Genomic DNA, 20759 nt, shown 5'->3' with positions numbered 1-20759 from the left:
GAGAGAAGCCCAAGCAAGACGCGCCCCGAGGAGAGTCTTGCCACATGTCAACACTGGGTCTGACAGAGGGCATCCAGGAGAGAGGCCCAAGCAATACGCGCCCCGAGGAGCGTCTTGCCATATGTCAACAATGGGTCTGACTGAGGGGCTCCAGGAGAGAAGCCCAAGCAAGACGCGCCCCGAGGAGCTTCTTTCCAAATGTCAACAATGGGTCTTACTGAGGGCCTCCAGGAGAGAAGCCCAAGCAAGACGCGCCCCGAGGAGCTTCTTGCCACATGTCAGCACTCGGTCTGACTGAGCGCCTCCAGGAGAGAGGCCAAAGCAAGACGCGCCCCGAGGAGCGTCTTGACACAAGTCAACACTGGGTCTGACAGAGGGCCTCCATGAGAGAGGCCCAAGCAAGACGCGCCCCGAGGAGTGTCTTGCCACATGTCAACACTGGGTCTGACTGAGCGCCTCCAGGAGAGAGGCCCAAGCAAGATGCGCCCCGAGGAGCGTCTTGCCACGTGTAACCACTGGGTCTTACTGAGCTCCTCCAGGAGAGAGGCCCAAGCAAGACGCGCTCCGAGGAGCGTCTTGCCACGTGTCACCACTGGGTCTGATTGAGCACCTCCAGGAGAGAGGCCCCAGCAAGAAGCGCCCCGAGGAGCGTCTTGCCTTATGTCAGCACTCGGTCTGACTGAGCTTCTCCAGGAGAGAGGCCCAAGCAAGACGCGCCCCGAGGAGCGTCTTGCCACATGTCACTACTCGGTCTAACTGAGCGCCTCCAGGAGAGAGGTCCAAGCAAGACGCACCCCGAGGAGCGTCTTGCCACATGTCACTACTCGGTCTGACTGAGCGCCTCCAGGAGAGAGGCCCACGCAAGTCATGCCCCGAGGAGCGTCTTGCCACATGTCAACACTGGGTCTGACTGAGCGCCTCCAGGAGAGAGGCCCAAGCAAGACACGCCCCGAGGAGCGTCTTGACACATGTCAACACTGGGTCTGACTGAGGGCCTCCATGAGAGAAGCCCAAGCAAGACGCGCCCCGAGGAGAGTCTTGCCACATGTCAACACTCGGTCTGACGGAGGGCATCCAGGAGAGAGGCCCAAGCAATACGCGCCCCGAGGAGCGCCTTGCCACATGTCAACACTGGGTCTGAATGAGCGCCTCCAGGAGAGAGGCCCAACAAAGACGCGCCCCGAGGAGCGTCTTGCCACGTGCAAACACTGGGTCTGACTGAGCGCCTCCAGGAGAGAGGCCCAAGCAAGACGCGCCCCGAGGAGCGTCTTGCCACGTGTCAACACTGGGTCTGACTGAGCGCCTCCAGGAGAGAGGCCCAAGCAAGACGCGCCCCGAGGAGCGTCTTGCCACGTGCCAACACTGGGTCTGACTGAGCGCCTCCAGGAGAGAGGCCCAAGCAAGACACGCCCCGAGGAGCGTCTTGCCACGTGTCAACACTGGGTCTGACTGAGCGCCTCCAGGAGAGAGGCCCAAGCAAGACGCGCCCCGAGGAGCTTCTTTCCACGTGTCACCACTGGGTCTGACTGAGCGCCTCCAGGAAAGAGGCCCCAGCAAGACGCGCCCTGAGGAGCGTCTTGCCACGTGTCACCACTGGGTCTGATTGAGCACCTCCAGGAGAGAGGCCCCAGCAAGAAGCGCCCCGAGGAGCGTCTTGCCTTATGTCAGCACTCGGTCTGACTGAGCTTCTCCAGGAGAGAGGCCCAAGCAAGACGCGCCCCGAGGAGCGTCTTGCCACATGTCACTACTCGGTCTAACTGAGCGCCTCCAGGAGAGAGGTCCAAGCAAGACGCACCCCGAGGAGCGTCTTGCCACATGTCACTACTCGGTCTGACTGAGCGCCTCCAGGAGAGAGGCCCACGCAAGTCATGCCCCGAGGAGCGTCTTGCCACATGTCAACACTGGGTCTGACTGAGCGCCTCCAGGAGAGAGGCCCAAGCAAGACACGCCCCGAGGAGCGTCTTGACACATGTCAACACTGGGTCTGACTGAGGGCCTCCATGAGAGAAGCCCAAGCAAGACGCGCCCCGAGGAGAGTCTTGCCACATGTCAACACTCGGTCTGACGGAGGGCATCCAGGAGAGAGGCCCAAGCAATACGCGCCCCGAGGAGCGCCTTGCCACATGTCAACACTGGGTCTGAATGAGCGCCTCCAGGAGAGAGGCCCAACAAAGACGCGCCCCGAGGAGCGTCTTGCCACGTGCCAACACTGGGTCTGACTGAGCGCCTCCAGGAGAGAGGCCCAAGCAAGACGCGCCCCGAGGAGCGTCTTGCCACGTGTCAACACTGGGTCTGACTGAGCGCCTCCAGGAGAGAGGCCCAAGCAAGACGCGCCCCGAGGAGCGTCTTGCCACGTGCCAACACTGGGTCTGACTGAGCGCCTCCAGGAGAGAGGCCCAAGCAAGACACGCCCCGAGGAGCGTCTTGCCACGTGTCAACACTGGGTCTGACTGAGCGCCTCCAGGAGAGAGGCCCAAGCAAGACGCGCCCCGAGGAGCTTCTTTCCACGTGTCACCACTGGGTCTGACTGAGCACCTCCAGGAGAGGGGCCCAAGCAAGACGCGCCCTGAGGAGCGTCTTGCCACATGTCAGCACTGGGTCTGACTGAGCGCCTCCAGGAAAGAGGCCCCAGCAAGACGCGCCCTGAGGAGCGTCTTGCCACATGTCAGCACTGGGTCTGACTGAGCGCCTCCAGGAAAGAGGCCCCAGCAAGACGTGCCCCGAGGAGCGTCTTGCCTTATGTCAGCACTCGGTCATCCTGAGCGCCTCCAGGAGAGAGGCCCAAGCAAGACGCGCCCCGAGGAGCGTCTTGCCACATGTCAACAATGGGTTTGACTGAGGTCCTCCAGGAGAGAGGCCCAAGCAAGATGCGCCCGGAGGAGCGTCTTGCCACATGTCAACACTGGGTCCGACAGAGGGCCTCCAGGAGAGAGGCCCAAGCAAGACGCGCCCCGAGGAGCGTCTTGCCACATGTCACCTCTGGTTCTGACTGAGCGCCTCCAGGAGAGAGGCCCAAGCAAGACGCGCCCCGAGGAGCGTCTTGTCTCATGTCAACACTGGGTCTGTCTGGGCGCCTCCAGGAGAGAAGCCCAAGCAAGACGCGCCCCGAGGAGCGTCTTGCCACATGTCAACAATGGGTCTGACTGAGGGCCTCCAGGAGAGAAGCCCAAGCAAGACGCGCCCCGAGGAGCGTCTTGACACATGTCAACACTGGGTCTGACAGAGGGCCTCCAGGAGAGAGCCCCAAGCAAGACGCGCCCCGAGGAGTGTCTTGCCACATATCACCACTGGGTCTGACTGAGCACCTCCAGGAGAGAGGCCCCAGCAAGACGCGCCCCGAGGAGCGTCTTGCCACATGTCAGCACTCGGTCTGACTGAGCGCCTCCAGGAGAGAGGCCCAAGCAAGAAGCGCCCCGAGGAGCGTCTTGCCACCTGTCAACAATGGGTCTGACTGAGGGCCTCCAGGAGAGAAGCCCAAGCAAGACGCGCCCCGAGGAGCGTCTTGCCACATGTCAACACTGTTTCTGACTGAGCGCCTCCAGGAGAGAGGCCCAAGCAAGATGCGCCCCGAGGAGCGTCTTGCCACATGTCACTACTCGGTCTGACTGAGCGCCTCCAGGAGAGAGGTCCAAGCAACACGCGCCCCGAGGAGTGTCTTGCCACATGTCAACAATGGGTCTGACTGAGTGCCTCCAGGAGAGAAGCCCCAGCAAGACGCGCCCCGAGGAGCGTCTTGCCACATGTCAGCACTCGGTCTGACTGAGCGCCTCCAGGAGAGAGGCCCAAGCAAGACGCGCCCCGAGGAGCGTCTTGCCACATGTCAACACTGGGTCTGACTGAGCGCCTCCAGGTGAGAGGCCCAAGCAAGACGCGCCCCGAGGAGCGTCTTGCCACATGTGAACACTGGGTCTGACTGAGCGCCTCCAGGAGAGAGGCCCAAGCAAGACGCGCCCCGAGGAGCGTCTTGACACATGTCTCCTCTGGGTCTGACTGAGCGCCTCCAGGAGAGAGGCCCAAGCAAGACGCGCCCCGAGGAGCGTCTTGCCTTATGTCAACACTGGGTCTGACTGAGCGCCTCCAGGAGAGAGGCCCAAGCAAGACGCGACCCGAGGAGCGTCTTGCCACGTGCCAACACTGGGTCTGACTGAGCGCCTCCAGGAGAGAGGCCCAAGCAAGACGCGCCCCGAGGAGCGTCTTGCCACGTGTCAACACTGGGTCTGACTGAGCGCCTCCAGGAGAGAGGCCCAAGCAAGACGCGCCCCGAGGAGCTTCTTTCCACGTGTCACCACTGGGTCTGACTGAGCACCTCCAGGAGAGAGGCCCAAGCAAGATGTGCGCTGAGGAGCGTCTTGCCTTATGTCAGCACTCGGTCTGACTGAGCGCCTCCAGGAGAGAGGCCCAAGCAAGACGCGCCCCGAGGAGCGTCTTGCCACATGTCAACAATGGGTTTGACTGAGGTCCTCCAGGAGAGAGGCCCAAGCAAGATGCGCCCGGAGGAGCATCTTGCCACATGTCAACACTGGGTCCGACAGAGGGCCTCCAGGAGAGAGGCCCAAGCAAGACGCGCCCCGAGGAGCGTCTTGCCACATGTCACCTCTGGTTCTGACTGAGCGCCTCCAGGAGAGAGGCCCAAGCAAGACGCGCCCCGAGGAGCGTCTTGTCACATGTCAACACTGGGTCTGTCTGGCCGCCTCCAGGAGAGAAGCCCAAGCAAGACGCACCCCCAGGAGCGTCTTGCCACATGTCAACAATGGGTCTGACTGAGGGCCTCCAGGAGAGAAGCCCAAGCAAGAAGCGCCCCGAGGAGCGTCTTGCCACATGTCAACAATGGGTCTGACTGAGGGCCTCCAGGAGAGAAGCCCAAGCAAGACGCGCCCCGAGGAGCGTCTTGCCACATGTCAACACTGGGTCTGACTGAGCGCCTCCAGGAGAGAGGCCCAAGCAAGACGCGCCCCGAGGAGCGTCTTGCCACATGTCACTACTCGGTCTGACTGAGCGCCTCCAGGAGAGAGGTCCAAGCAACACGCGCCCCGAGGAGTGTCTTGCCACATGTCAACAATGGGTCAGACTGAGTGCCTCCATGAGAGAAGCCCCAGCAAGACGCGCCCCGAGGAGCGTCTTGCCACATGTCAGCACTCGGTCTGACTGAGCGCCTCCAGGAGAGAGGCCCAAGCAAGACGCGCCCCGAGGAGCGTCTTGCCACATGTCAACACTGGGTCTGACTGAGCGCCTCCAGGTGAGAGGCCCAAGCAAGACGCGCCCCGAGGAGCGTCTTGCCACATGTGAACACTGGGTCTGACTGAGCGCCTCCAGGAGAGAGGCCCAAGCAAGACGCACCCCGAGGAGCGTCTTGACACATGTCTCCTCTGGGTCTGACTGAGCGCCTCCAGGAGAGAGGCCCAAGCAAGACGCGCCCCGAGGAGCGTCTTGCCTTATGTCAACACTGGGTCTGACTGAGCACCTCCAGGAGAGAGGCCCAAGCAAGAAGCGCCCTGAGGAGCGTCTTGCCACATGTCAACACTGGGTCTGACTGAGCGCGTCCAGGAGAGAGGCCCAAGCAAGACACGCCCCGAGGAGCGTCTTGACACATGTCAACACTGGGTCTGACTGAGGGCCTCCATGAGAGAAGCCCAAGCAAGACGCGCCCCGAGGAGAGTCTTGCCACATGTCAACACTCGGTCTGACGGAGGGCATCCAGGAGAGGGGCCCAAGCAAGACGCGACCCGAGGAGCGTCTTGCCACGTGCCAACACTGGGTCTGACTGAGCGCCTCCAGGAGAGAGGCCCAAGCAAGACGCGCCCCGAGGAGCGTCTTGCCACGTGTCAACACTGGGTCTGACTGAGCGCCTCCAGGAGAGAGGCCCAAGCAAGACGCGCCCCGAGGAGCTTTTTTCCACGTGTCACCACTGGGTCTGACTGAGCACCTCCAGGAGAGAGGCCCAAGCAAGACGCGCCCTGAGGAGCGTCTTGCCACATGTCAGCACTGGGTCTGACTGAGCGCCTCCAGGAAAGAGGCCCCAGCAAGACGCGCCCTGAGGAGCGTCTTGCCACATGTCAGCACTGGGTCTGACTGAGCGCCTCCAGGAAAGAGGCCCCAGCAAGACGTGCCCCGAGGAGCGTCTTGCCTTATGTCAGCACTCGGTCTGACTGAGCGCCTCCAGGAGAGAGGCCCAAGCAAGACGCGCCCCGAGGAGCGTCTTGCCACATGTCAACAATGGGTTTGACTGAGGTCCTCCAGGAGAGAGGCCCAAGCAAGATGCGCCCGGAGGAGCGTCTTGCCACATGTCAACACTGGGTCCGACAGAGGGCCTCCAGGAGAGAGGCCCAAGCAAGACGCGCCCCGAGGAGCGTCTTGCCACATGTCACCTCTGGTTCTGACTGAGCGCCTGCAGGAGAGAGGCCCAAGCAAGACGCGCCCCGAGGAGCGTCTTGTCACATGTCAACACTGGGTCTGTCTGGGCGCCTCCAGGAGAGAAGCCCAAGCAAGACGCGCCCCCAGGAGCGTCTTGCCACATGTCAACAATGGGTCTGACTGAGGGCCTCCAGGAGAGAAGCCCAAGCAAGACGCGCCCCGAGGAGCGTCTTGCCACATGTCACTACTCGGTCTAACTGAGCGCCTCCAGGAGAGAGGTCCAAGCAAGACGCACCCCGAGGAGCGTCTTGCCACATGTCACTACTCGGTCTGACTGAGCGCCTCCAGGAGAGAGGCCCACGCAAGTCGTGCCCCGAGGAGCGTCTTGCCACATGTCAACACTGGGTCTGACTGAGCACCTCCAGGAGAGAGGCCCAAGCAAGACACGCCCCGAGGAGCGTCTTGACACATGTCAACACTGGGTCTGACTGAGGGCCTCCATGAGAGAAGCCCAAGCAAGACGCGCCCCGAGGAGAGTCTTGCCACATGTCAACACTCGGTCTGACGGAGGGCATCCAGGAGAGAGGCCCAAGCAATACGCGCCCCGAGGAGCGCCTTGCCACATGTCAACACTGGGTCTGAATGAGCGCCTCCAGGAGAGAGGCCCAACCAAGACGAGCCCCGAGGAGCGTCTTGCCACGTGCCAACACTGGGTCTGACTGAGCGCCTCCAGGAGAGAGGCCCAAGCAAGACGCGCCCCGAGGAGCGTCTTGCCACGTGTCAACACTGGGTCTGACTGAGCGCCTCCAGGAGAGAGGCCCAAGCAAGACGCGCCCCGAGGAGCGTCTTGCCACGTGCCAACACTGGGTCTGACTGAGCGCCTCCAGGAGAGAGGCCCAAGCAAGACGCGCCCCGAGGAGCGTCTTGCCACGTGTCAACACTGGGTCTGACTGAGCGCCTCCAGGAGAGAGGCCCAAGCAAGACGCGCCCCGAGGAGCTTCTTTCCACGTGTCACCACTGGGTCTGACTGAGCACCTCCAGGAGAGGGGCCCAAGCAAGACGCGCCCTGAGGAGCGTCTTGCCACATGTCAGCACTGGGTCTGACTGAGCGCCTCCAGGAAAGAGGCCCCAGCAAGACGTGCCCTGAGGAGCGTCTTGCCACATGTCAGCACTGGGTCTGACTGAGCGCCTCCAGGAAAGAGGCCCCAGCAAGACGTGCCCCGAGGAGCGTCTTGCCTTATGTCAGCACTCGGTCATCCTGAGCGCCTCCAGGAGAGAGGCCCAAGCAAGACGCGCCCCGAGGAGTGTCTTGCCACATGTCAACAATGGGTCTGACTGAGTGCCTCCAGGAGAGAAGCCCCAGCAAGACGCGCCCCGAGGAGCGTCTTGCCACATGTCAGCACTCGGTCTGACTGAGCGCCTCCAGGAGAGAGGCCCAAGCAAGACGCGCCCCGAGGAGCGTCTTGCCACATGTCAACACTGGGTCTGACTGAGCGCCTCCAGGTGAGAGGCCCAAGCAAGACGCGCCCCGAGGAGCGTCTTGCCACATGTGAACACTGGGTCTGACTGAGCGCCTCCAGGAGAGAGGCCAAAGCAAGACGCGCCCCGAGGAGCGTCTTGACACATGTCTCCTCTGGGTCTGACTGAGCGCCTCCAGGAGAGAGGCCCAAGCAAGACGCGCCCCGAGGAGCGTCTTGCCTTATGTCAACACTGGGTCTGACTGAGCGCCTCCAGGAGAGAGGCCCAAGCAAGACGCGACCCGAGGAGCGTCTTGCCACGTGCCAACACTGGGTCTGACTGAGCGCCTCCAGGAGAGAGGCCCAAGCAAGACGCGCCCCGAGGAGCGTCTTGCCACGTGTCAACACTGGGTCTGACTGAGCGCCTCCAGGAGAGAGGCCCAAGCAAGACGCACCCCGAGGAGCTTCTTTCCACGTGTCACCACTGGGTCTGACTGAGCACCTCCAGGAGAGAGGCCCAAGCAAGATGTGCCCTGAGGAGCGTCTTGCCTTATGTCAGCACTCGGTCTGACTGAGCGCCTCCAGGAGAGAGGCCCAAGCAAGACGCGCCCCGAGGAGCGTCTTGCCACATGTCAACAATGGGTTTGACTGAGGTCCTCCAGGAGAGAGGCCCAAGCAAGATGCGCCCGGAGGAGCATCTTGCCACATGTCAACACTGGGTCCGACAGAGGGCCTCCAGGAGAGAGGCCCAAGCAAGACGCGCCCCGAGGAGCGTCTTGCCACATGTCACCTCTGGTTCTGACTGAGCGCCTCCAGGAGAGAGGCCCAAGCAAGACGCGCCCCGAGGAGCGTCTTGTCACATGTCAACACTGGGTCTGTCTGGCCGCCTCCAGGAGAGAAGCCCAAGCAAGACGCGCCCCCAGGAGCGTCTTGCCACATGTCAACAATGGGTCTGACTGAGGGCCTCCAGGAGAGAAGCCCAAGCAAGACGCGCCCTGAGGAGCGTCTTGACACATGTCAACACTGGGTCTGACAGAGGGCCTCCAGGAGAGAGGCCCAAGCAAGACGCGCCCCGAGGAGTGTCTTGCCACATATCACCACTGGGTCTGACTGAGCACCTCCAGGAGAGAGGCCCCAGCAAGACGCGCCCCGAGGAGCGTCTTGCCACATGTCAGCACTCGGTCTGACTGAGCGCCTCCAGGAGAGAGGCCCAAGCAAGAAGCGCCCCGAGGAGCGTCTTGCCACATGTCAACAATGGGTCTGACTGAGGGCCTCCAGGAGAGAAGCCCAAGCAAGACGCGCCCCGAGGAGCGTCTTGCCACATGTCAACACTGGGTCTGACTGAGCGCCTCCAGGAGAGAGGCCCAAGCAAGACGCGCCCCGAGGAGCGTCTTGCCACATGTCACTACTCGGTCTGACTGAGCGCCTCCAGGAGAGAGGTCCAAGCAACACGCACCCCGAGGAGTGTCTTGCCACATGTCAACAATGGGTCAGACTGAGTGCCTCCATGAGAGAAGCCCCAGCAAGACGCGCCCCGAGGAGCGTCTTGCCACATGTCAGCACTCGGTCTGACTGAGCGCCTCCAGGAGAGAGGCCCAAGCAAGACGCGCCCCGAGGAGCGTCTTGCCACATGTCAACACTGGGTCTGACTGAGCACCTCCAGGTGAGAGGCCCAAGCAAGACGCGCCCCGAGGAGCGTCTTGCCACATTAGAACACTGGGTCTGACTGAGCGCCTCCAGGAGAGAGGCCCAAGCAAGACGCACCCCGAGGAGCGTCTTGACACATGTCTCCTCTGGGTCTGACTGAGCGCCTCCAGGAGAGAGGCCCAAGCAAGACGCGCCCCGAGGAGCGTCTTGCCTTATGTCAACACTGGGTCTGACTGAGCACCTCCAGGAGAGAGGCCCAAGCAAGAAGCGCCCTGAGGAGCGTCTTGCCACATGTCAACACTGGGTCTGACTGAGCGCGTCCAGGAGAGAGGCCCAAGCAAGACACGCCCCGAGGAGCGTCTTGACACATGTCAACAATGGGTTTGACTGAGGTCCTCCAGGAGAGAGGCCCAAGCAAGATGCGCCCGGAGGAGCATCTTGCCACATGTCAACACTGGGTCCGACAGAGGGCCTCCAGGAGAGAGGCCCAAGCAAGACGCGCCCCGAGGAGCGTCTTGCCACATGTCACCTCTGGTTCTGACTGAGCGCCTCCAGGAGAGAGGCCCAAGCAAGACGCGCCCCGAGGAGCGTCTTGTCACATGTCAACACTGGGTCTGTCTGGCCGCCTCCAGGAGAGAAGCCCAAGCAAGACGCGCCCCCAGGAGCGTCTTGCCACATGTCAACAATGGGTCTGACTGAGGGCCTCCAGGAGAGAAGCCCAAGCAAGAAGCGCCCCGAGGAGCGTCTTGCCACATGTCAACAATGGGTCTGACTGAGGGCCTCCAGGAGAGAAGCCCAAGCAAGACGCGCCCCGAGGAGCGTCTTGCCACATGTCAACACTGGGTCTGACTGAGCGCCTCCAGGAGAGAGGCCCAAGCAAGACGCGCCCCGAGGAGCGTCTTGCCACATGTCACTACTCGGTCTGACTGAGCGCCTCCAGGAGAGAGGTCCAAGCAACACGCGCCCCGAGGAGTGTCTTGCCACATGTCAACAATGGGTCAGACTGAGTGCCTCCATGAGAGAAGCCCCAGCAAGACGCGCCCCGAGGAGCGTCTTGCCACATGTCAGCACTCGGTCTGACTGAGCGCCTCCAGGAGAGAGGTCCAAGCAAGACGCGCCCCGAGGAGCGTCTTGCCACATGTCAACACTGGGTCTGACTGAGCGCCTCCAGGTGAGAGGCCCAAGCAAGACGCGCCCCGAGGAGCGTCTTGCCACATGTGAACACTGGGTCTGACTGAGCGCCTCCAGGAGAGAGGCCCAAGCAAGACGCACCCCGAGGAGCGTCTTGACACATGTCTCCTCTGGGTCTGACTGAGCGCCTCCAGGAGAGAGGCCCAAGCAAGACGCGCCCCGAGGAGCGTCTTGCCTTATGTCAACACTGGGTCTGACTGAGCACCTCCAGGAGAGAGGCCCAAGCAAGAAGCGCCCTGAGGAGCGTCTTGCCACATGTCAACACTGGGTCTGACTGAGCGCGTCCAGGAGAGAGGCCCAAGCAAGACACGCCCCGAGGAGCGTCTTGACACATGTCAACACTGGGTCTGACTGAGGGCCTCCATGAGAGAAGCCCAAGCAAGACGCGCCCCGAGGAGAGTCTTGCCACATGTCAACACTCGGTCTGACGGAGGGCATCCAGGAGAGGGGCCCAAGCAAGACGCGACCCGAGGAGCGTCTTGCCACGTGCCAACACTGGGTCTGACTGAGCGCCTCCAGGAGAGAGGCCCAAGCAAGACGCGCCCCGAGGAGCGTCTTGCCACGTGTCAACACTGGGTCTGACTGAGCGCCTCCAGGAGAGAGGCCCAAGCAAGACGCGCCCCGAGGAGCTTTTTTCCACGTGTCACCACTGGGTCTGACTGAGCACCTCCAGGAGAGAGGCCCAAGCAAGACGCGCCCTGAGGAGCGTCTTGCCACATGTCAGCACTGGGTCTGACTGAGCGCCTCCAGGAAAGAGGCCCCAGCAAGACGCGCCCTGAGGAGCGTCTTGCCACATGTCAGCACTGGGTCTGACTGAGCGCCTCCAGGAAAGAGGCCCCAGCAAGACGTGCCCCGAGGAGCGTCTTGCCTTATGTCAGCACTCGGTCTGACTGAGCGCCTCCAGGAGAGAGGCCCAAGCAAGACGCGCCCCGAGGAGCGTCTTGCCACATGTCAACAATGGGTTTGACTGAGGTCCTCCAGGAGAGAGGCCCAAGCAAGATGCGCCCGGAGGAGCGTCTTGCCACATGTCAACACTGGGTCCGACAGAGGGCCTCCAGGAGAGAGGCCCAAGCAAGACGCGCCCCGAGGAGCGTCTTGCCACATGTCACCTCTGGTTCTGACTGAGCGCCTCCAGGAGAGAGGCCCAAGCAAGACGCGCCCCGAGGAGCGTCTAGTCACATGTCAACACTGGGTCTGTCTGGGCGCCTCCAGGAGAGAAGCCCAAGCAAGACGCGCCCCCAGGAGCGTCTTGCCACATGTCAACAATGGGTCTTACTGAGGGCCTCCAGGAGAGAAGCCCAAGCAAGACGCGCCCCGAGGAGCGTCTTGACACATGTCAACACTGGGTCTGACTGAGCGCCTCCGGGAGAGGGGCCCAAGCAAGACGCGCCCCGAGGAGCGTCTTGCCACATGTCACTACTCGGTCTAACTGAGCGCCTCCAGGAGAGAGGTCCAAGCAAGACGCACCCCGAGGAGCGTCTTGCCACATGTCACTACTCGGTCTGACTGAGCGCCTCCAGGAGAGAGGCCCACGCAAGTCGTGCCCCGAGGAGCGTCTTGCCACATGTCAACACTGGGTCTGTCTGAGCGCCTCCAGGAGAGAGGCCCAAGCAAGACACGCCCCGAGGAGCGTCTTGACACATGTCAACACTGGGTCTGACTGAGGGCCTCCATGAGAGAAGCCCAAGCAAGACGCGCCCCGAGGAGAGTCTTGCCACATGTCAACACTCGGTCTGACGGAGGGCATCCAGGAGAGAGGCCCAAGCAATACGCGCCCCGAGGAGCGCCTTGCCACATGTCAACACTGGGTCTGAATGAGCGCCTCCAGGAGAGAGGCCCAACCAAGACGCGCCCCGAGGAGCGTCTTGCCACGTGCCAACACTGGGTCTGACTGAGCGCCTCCAGGAGAGAGGCCCAAGCAAGACGCGCCCCGAGGAGCGTCTTGCCACGTGTCAACACTGGGTCTGACTGAGCGCCTCCAGGAGAGAGGCCCAAGCAAGACGCGCCCCGAGGAGCGTCTTGCCACGTGCCAACACTGGGTCTGACTGAGCGCCTCCAGGAGAGAGGCCCAAGCAAGACGCGCCCCGAGGAGCGTCTTGCCACGTGTCAACACTGGGTCTGACTGAGCGCCTCCAGGAGAGAGGCCCAAGCAAGACGCGCCCCGAGGAGCTTCTTTCCACGTGTCACCACTGGGTCTGACTGAGCACCTCCAGGAGAGGGGCCCAAGCAAGACGCGCCCTGAGGAGCGTCTTGCCACATGTCAGCACTGGGTCTGACTGAGCGCCTCCAGGAAAGAGGCCCCAGCAAGACGTGCCCTGAGGAGCGTCTTGCCACATGTCAGCACTGGGTCTGACTGAGCGCCTCCAGGAAAGAGGCCCCAGCAAGACGTGCCCCGAGGAGCGTCTTGCCTTATGTCAGCACTCGGTCATCCTGAGCGCCTCCAGGAGAGAGGCCCAAGCAAGACGCGCCCCGAGGAGCGTCTTGCCACATGTCAACAATGGGTTTGACTGAGGTCCTCCAGGAGAGAGGCCAAAGCAAGATGCGCCCGGAGGAGCGTCTTGCCACATGTCAACACTGGGTCCGAGAGAGGGCCTCCAGGAGAGAGGCCCAAGCAAGACGCGCCCCGAGGAGCGTCTTCCCACATGTCACCTCTGGTTCTGACTGAGCGCCTCCAGGAGAGAGGCCCAAGCAAGACGCGCCCCGAGGAGTGTCTTGTCACATGTCAACACTGGGTCTGTCTGGGCGCCTCCAGGAGAGAAGCCCAAGCAAGAAGCGCCCCGAGGAGCGTCTTGCCACATGTCAACAATGGGTCTGACTGAGGGCCTCCAGGAGAGAAGCCCAAGCAAGACGCGCCCCGAGGAGCGTCTTGACACATGTCAACACTGGGTCTGACAGAGGGCCTCCAGGAGAGAGGCCCAAGCAAGACGCGCCCCGAGGAGTGTCTTGCCACATATCACCACTGGGTCTGACTGAGCACCTCCAGGAGAGAGGCCCCAGCAAGACGCGCCCCGAGGAGCGTCTTGCCACATGTCAGCACTCGGTCTGACTGAGCGCCTCCAGGAGAGAGGCCCAAGCAAGAAGCGCCCCGAGGAGCGTCTTGCCACATGTCAACAATGGGTCTGACTGAGGGCCTCCAGGAGAGAAGCCCAAGCAAGACGCGCCCCGAGGAGCGTCTTGCCACATGTCAACACTGTTTCTGACTGAGCGCCTCCAGGAGAGAGGCCCAAGCAAGATGCGCCCCGAGGAGCGTCTTGCCACATGTCACTACTCGGTCTGACTGAGCGCCTCCAGGAGAGAGGTCCAAGCAACACGCGCCCCGAGGAGTGTCTTGCCACATGTCAACAATGGGTCTGACTGAGTGCCTCCAGGAGAGAAGCCCAAGCAAGACGCGCCCCGAGGAGCGTCTTGCCACATGTCAACACTGGGTCTGACTGAGCGCCTCCAGGTGAGAGGCCCAAGCAAGACGCGCCCCGAGGAGCGTCTTGCCACATGTGAACACTGGGTCTGACTGAGCGCCTCCAGGAGAGAGGCCCAAGCAAGACGCGCCCCGAGGAGCGTCTTGACACATGTCTCCTCTGGGTCTGACTGAGCGCCTCCAGGAGAGAGGCCCAAGCAAGACGCGCCCCGAGGAGCGTCTTGCCTTATGTCAACACTGGGTCTGACTGAGCGCCTCCAGGAGAGAGGCCCAAGCAAGACGCGACCCGAGGAGCGTCTTGCCACGTGCCAACACTGGGTCTGACTGAGCGCCTCCAGGAGAGAGGCCCAAGCAAGACGCGCCCCGAGGAGCGTCTTGCCACGTGTCAACACTGGGTCTGACTGAGCGCCTCCAGGAGAGAGGCCCAAGCAAGACGCGCCCCGAGGAGCTTCTTTCCACGTGTCACCACTGGGTCTGACTGAGCACCTCCAGGAGAGAGGCCCAAGCAAGATGTGCCCTGAGGAGCGTCTTGCCTTATGTCAGCACTCGGTCTGACTGAGCGCCTCCAGGAGAGAGGCCCAAGCAAGACGCGCCCCGAGGAGCGTCTTGCCACATGTCAACAATGGGTTTGACTGAGGTCCTCCAGGAGAGAGGCCCAAGCAAGATGCGCCCGGAGGAGCATCTTGCCACATGTCAACACTGGGTCCGACAGAGGGCCTCCAGGAGAGAGGCCCAAGCAAGACGCGCCCCGAGGAGCGTCTTGCCACATGTCACCTCTGGTTCTGACTGAGCGCCTCCAGGAGAGAGGCCCAAGCAAGACGCGCCCCGAGGAGCGTCTTGTCACATGTCAACACTGGGTCTGTCTGGCCGCCTCCAGGAGAGAAGCCCAAGCAAGACGCGCCCCCAGGAGCGTCTTGCCACATGTCAACAATGGGTCTGACTGAGGGCCTCCAGGAGAGAAGCCCAAGCAAGACGCGCCCTGAGGAGCGTCTTGACACATGTCAACACTGGGTCTGACAGAGGGCCTCCAGGAGAGAGGCCCAAGCAAGACGCGCCCCGAGGAGTGTCTTGCCACATATCACCACTGGGTCTGACTGAGCACCTCCAGGAGAGAGGCCCCAGCAAGACGCGCCCCGAGGAGCGTCTTGCCACATGTCAGCACTCGGTCTGACTGAGCGCCTCCAGGAGAGAGGCCCAAGCAAGAAGCGCCCCGAGGAGCGTCTTGCCACATGTCAACAATGGGTCTGACTGAGGGCCTCCAGGAGAGAAGCCCAAGCAAGACGCGCCCCGAGGAGCGTCTTGCCACATGTCAACACTGGGTCTGACTGAGCGCCTCCAGGAGAGAGGCCCAAGCAAGACGCGCCCCGAGGAGCGTCTTGCCACATGTCACTACTCGGTCTGACTGAGCGCCTCCAGGAGAGAGGTCCAAGCAACACGCACCCCGAGGAGTGTCTTGCCACATGTCAACAATGGGTCAGACTGAGTGCCTCCATGAGAGAAGCCCCAGCAAGACGCGCCCCGAGGAGCGTCTTGCCACATGTCAGCACTCGGTCTGACTGAGCGCCTCCAGGAGAGAGGCCCAAGCAAGACGCGCCCCGAGGAGCGTCTTGCCACATGTCAACACTGGGTCTGACTGAGCACCTCCAGGTGAGAGGCCCAAGCAAGACGCGCCCCGAGGAGCGTCTTGCCACATGTGAACACTGGGTCTGACTGAGCGCCTCCAGGAGAGAGGCCCAAGCAAGACGCCTCCCGAGGAGCGTCTTGACACATGTCTCCTCTGGGTCTGACTGAGCGCCTCCAGGAGAGAGGCCCAAGCAAGACGCGCCCCGAGGAGCGTCTTGCCTTATGTCAACACTGGGTCTGACTGAGCACCTCCAGGAGAGAGGCCCAAGCAAGAAGCGCCCTGAGGAGCGTCTTGCCACATGTCAACACTGGGTCTGACTGAGCGCGTCCAGGAGAGAGGCCCAAGCAAGACACGCCCCGAGGAGCGTCTTGACACATGTCAACACTGGGTCTGACTGAGGGCCTCCATGATAGAAGCCCAAGCAAGACGCGCCCCGAGGAGAGTCTTGCCACATGTCAACACTCGGTCTGACGGAGGGCATCCAGGAGAGGGGCCCAAGCAAGACGCGACCCGAGGAGCGTCTTGCCACGTGCCAACACTGGGTCTGACTGAGCGCCTCCAGGAGAGAGGCCCAAGCAAGACGCGCCCCGAGGAGCGTCTTGCCACGTGTCAACACTGGGTCTGACTGAGCGCCTCCAGGAGAGAGGGCCAAGCAAGACGCGCCCCGAGGAGCTTTTTTCCACGTGTCACCACTGGGTCTGACTGAGCACCTCCAGGAGAGAGGCCCAAGCAAGACGCGCCCTGAGGAGCGTCTTGCCACATGTCAGCACTGGGTCTGACTGAGCGCCTCCAGGAAAGAGGCCCCAGCAAGACGCGCCCTGAGGAGCGTCTTGCCACATGTCAGCACTGGGTCTGACTGAGCGCCTCCAGGAAAGAGGCCCCAGCAAGACGTGCCCCGAGGAGCGTCTTGCCTTATGTCAGCACTCGGTCTGACTGAGCGCCTCCAGGAGAGAGGCCCAAGCAAGACGCGCCCCGAGGAGCGTCTTGCCACATGTCAACAATGGGTTTGACTGAGGTCCTCCAGGAGAGAGGCCCAAGCAAGATGCGCCCGGAGGAGCGTCTTGCCACATGTCAACACTGGGTCCGACAGAGGGCCTCCAGGAGAGAGGCCCAAGCAAGACGCGCCCCGAGGAGCGTCTTGCCACATGTCACCTCTGGTTCTGACTGAGCGCCTCCAGGAGAGAGGCCCAAGCAAGACGCGCCCCGAGGAGTGTCTTGTCACATGTCAACACTGGGTCTGTCTGGGCGCCTCCAGGAGAGAAGCCCAAGCAAGACGCGCCCCCAGGAGCGTCTTGCCACATGTCAACAATGGGTCTGACTGAGGGCCTCCAGGAGAGAAGCCCAAGCAAGACGCGCCCCGAGGAGCGTCTTGACACATGTCAACACTGGGTCTGACTGAGCGCCTCCGGGAGAGGGGCCCAAGCAAGACGCGCCCCGAGGAGCGTCTTGCCACATGTCACTACTCGGTCTGACTGAGCGCCTCCAGGAGAGAGGTCCAAGCAACACGCGCCCCGAGGAGTGTCTTGCCACATGTCAACACTGGGTCTGACAGAGGGCCTCCAGGAGAGAGGCCCAAGCAAGACGCGCCCCGAGGAGTGTCTTGCCACATATCACCACTGGGTCTGACTGAGCACCTCCAGGAGAGAGGCCCCAGCAAGACGCGCCCCGAGGAGCGTCTTGCCACATGTCAGCACTCGGTCTGACTGAGCGCCTCCAGGAGAGAGGCCCAAGCAAGAAGCGCCCCGAGGAGCGTCTTGCCACATGTCAACAATGGGTCTGACTGAGGGCCTCCAGGAGAGAAGCCCAAGCAAGACGCGCCCCGAGGAGCGTCTTGCCACATGTCAACACTGGGTCTGACTGAGCGCCTCCAGGAGAGAGGCCCAAGCAAGACGCGTCCCGAGGAGCGTCTTGCCACATGTCACTACTCGGTCTGACTGAGCGCCTCCAGGAGAGAGGTCCAAGCAACACGCACCCCGAGGAGTGTCTTGCCACATGTCAACAATGGGTCAGACTGAGTGCCTCCATGAGAGAAGCCCCAGCAAGACGCGCCCCGAGGAGCGTCTTGCCACATGTCAGCACTCGGTCTGACTGAGCGCCTCCAGGAGAGAGGCCCAAGCAAGACGCGCCCCGAGGAGCGTCTTGCCACATGTCAACACTGGGTCTGACTGAGCACCTCCAGGTGAGAGGCCCAAGCAAGACGCGCCCCGAGGAGCGTCTTGCCACATGTGAACACTGGGTCTGACTGAGCGCCTCCAGGAGAGAGGCCCAAGCAAGACGCACCCCGAGGAGCGTCTTGACACATGTCTCCTCTGGGTCTGACTGAGCGCCTCCAGGAGAGAGGCCCAAGCAAGACGCGCCCCGAGGAGCGTCTTGCCTTATGTCAACACTGGGTCTGACTGAGCACCTCCAGGAGAGAGGCCCAAGCAAGAAGCGCCCTGAGGAGCGTCTTGCCACATGTCAACACTGGGTCTGACTGAGCGCGTCCAGGAGAGAGGCCCAAGCAAGACACGCCCCGAGGAGCGTCTTGACACATGTCAACACTGGGTCTGACTGAGGGCCTCCATGAGAGAAGCCCAAGCAAGACGCGCCCCGAGGAGAGTCTTGCCACATGTCAACACTCGGTCTGACGGAGGGCATCCAGGAGAGGGGCCCAAGCAAGACGCGACCCGAGGAGCGTCTTGCCACGTGCCAACACTGGGTCTGACTGAGCGCCTCCAGGAGAGAGGCCCAAGCAAGACGCGCCCCGAGGAGCGTCTTGCCACGTGTCAACACTGGGTCTGACTGAGCGCCTCCAGGAGAGAGGCCCAAGCAAGACGCGCCCCGAGGAGCTTTTTTCCACGTGTCACCACTGGGTCTGACTGAGCACCTCCAGGAGAGAGGCCCAAGCAAGACGCGCCCTGAGGAGCGTCTTGCCACATGTCAGCACTGGGTCTGACTGAGCGCCTCCAGGAAAGAGGCCCCAGCAAGACGCGCCCTGAGGAGCGTCTTGCCACATGTCAGCACTGGGTCTGACTGAGCGCCTCCAGGAAAGAGGCCCCAGCAAGACGTGCCCCGAGGAGCGTCTTGCCTTATGTCAGCACTCGGTCTGACTGAGCGCCTCCAGGAGAGAGGCCCAAGCAAGACGCGCCCCGAGGAGCGTCTTGCCACATGTCAACAATGGGTTTGACTGAGGTCCTCCAGGAGAGAGGCCCAAGCAAGATGCGCCCGGAGGAGCGTCTTGCCACATGTCAACACTGGGTCCGACAGAGGGCCTCCAGGAGAGAGGCCCAAGCAAGACGCGCCCCGAGGAGCGTCTTGCCACATGTCACCTCTGGTTCTGACTGAGCGCCTCCAGGAGAGAGGCCCAAGCAAGACGCGCCCCGAGGAGCGTCTTGTCACATGTCAACACTGGGTCTGTCTGGGCGCCTCCAGGAGAGAAGCCCAAGCAAGACGCGCCCCCAGGAGCGTCTTGCCACATGTCAACAATGGGTCTGACTGAGGGCCTCCAGGAGAGAAGCCCAAGCAAGACGCGCCCCGAGGAGCGTCTTGACACATGTCAACACTGGGTCTGACTGAGCGCCTCCGGGAGAGGGGCCCAAGCAAGACGCGCCCCGAGGAGCGTATTGCCACATGTCACTACTCGGTCTGACTGAGCGCCTCCAGGAGAGAGGCCCAAGCAAGACGCGCCCCGAGGAGCGTCTTGCCACATGTCAACACTGGGTCTGACTGAGCGCCTCCAGGTGAGAGGCCCAAGCAAGACGCGCCCCGAGGAGCGTCTTGCCACATGTGAACACTGGGTCTGACTGAGCGCCTCCAGGAGAGAGGCCCAAGCAAGACGCACCCCGAGGAGCGTCTTGACACATGTCTCCTCTGGGTCTGACTGAGCGCCTCCAGGAGAGAGGCCCAAGCAAGACGCGCCCCGAGGAGCGTCTTGCCGTATGTCAACACTGGGTCTGACTGAGCACCTCCAGGAGAGAGGCCCAAGCAAGAAGCGCCCTGAGGAGCGTCTTGCCACATGTCAACACTGGGTCTGACTGAGCGCCTCCAGGAGAGAAGCCCAAGCAAGACGCGCCCCCAGGAGCGTCTTGCCACATGTCAACAATGGGTCTGACTGAGGGCCTCCAGGAGAGAAGCCCAAGCAAGACGCGCCCCGAGGAGCATCTTGACACATTTTAACACTGGGTCTGACAGAGGGCCTCCAGGAGAGAGGCCCAAGCAAGACGCGCCCCGAGGAGTGTCTTGCCACATATCACCACTGGGTCTGACTGAGCACCTCCAGGAGAGAGGCCCCAGCAAGACGCGCCCCGAGTAGCGTCTTGCCACATGTCAGCACTCGGTCTGACTGAGCGCCTCCAGGAGAGAGGCCCAAGCAAGAAGCGCCCCGAGGAGCGTCTTGCCACATGTCAACAATGGGTCTGACTGAGGGCCTCCAGGAGAGAAGCCCAAGCAAGACGCGCCCCGAGGAGCGTCTTGCCACACGTCAACACTGGGTCTGACTGAGCGCCTCCGGGAGAGGGGCCCAAGCAAGACGTGCCCCGAGGAGCGTCTTGCCACATGTCACTACTCGGTCTGACTGAGCGCCTCCAGGAGAGAGGTCCAAGCAACACGCGCCCCGAGGAGTGTCTTGCCACATGTCAACAATGGGTCTGACTGAGTGCCTCCAGGAGAGAGGCCCAAGCAAGACGCGCCCCGAGGAGCGTCTTGCCACAAGTCAACACTGGGTCTGACTGAGCGCCTCCAGGTGAGAGGCCCAAGCAAGACGCGCCCCGAGGAGCGTCTTGCCACATGTGAACACTGGGTCTGACTGAGCGCCTCCAGGAGAGAGGCCCAAGCAAGACGCAACCCGAGGAGCGTCTTGCCACATGTCAACACTGGGTCTGACTGAGCGCGTCCAGGAGAGAGGCCCAAGCAAGACGTGCCCCGAGGAGCGTCTTGCCACATGTCACTACTCGGTCTGACTGAGCGCCTCCAGGAGAGAGGTCCAAGCAACACGCGCCCCGAGGAGTGTCTTGCCACATGTCAACAATGGGTCTGACTGAGTGCCTCCATGAGAGAAGCCCCAGCAAGACGCGCCCCGAGGAGCGTCTTGCCACAT

Source organism: Nothobranchius furzeri, unplaced genomic scaffold, assembly GCF_043380555.1.
Source record: "Nothobranchius furzeri strain GRZ-AD unplaced genomic scaffold, NfurGRZ-RIMD1 Scf020, whole genome shotgun sequence".
NCBI lineage: Eukaryota > Metazoa > Chordata > Actinopteri > Cyprinodontiformes > Nothobranchiidae > Nothobranchius > Nothobranchius furzeri.
Note: the sequence above shows the minus strand (reverse complement) of the source record.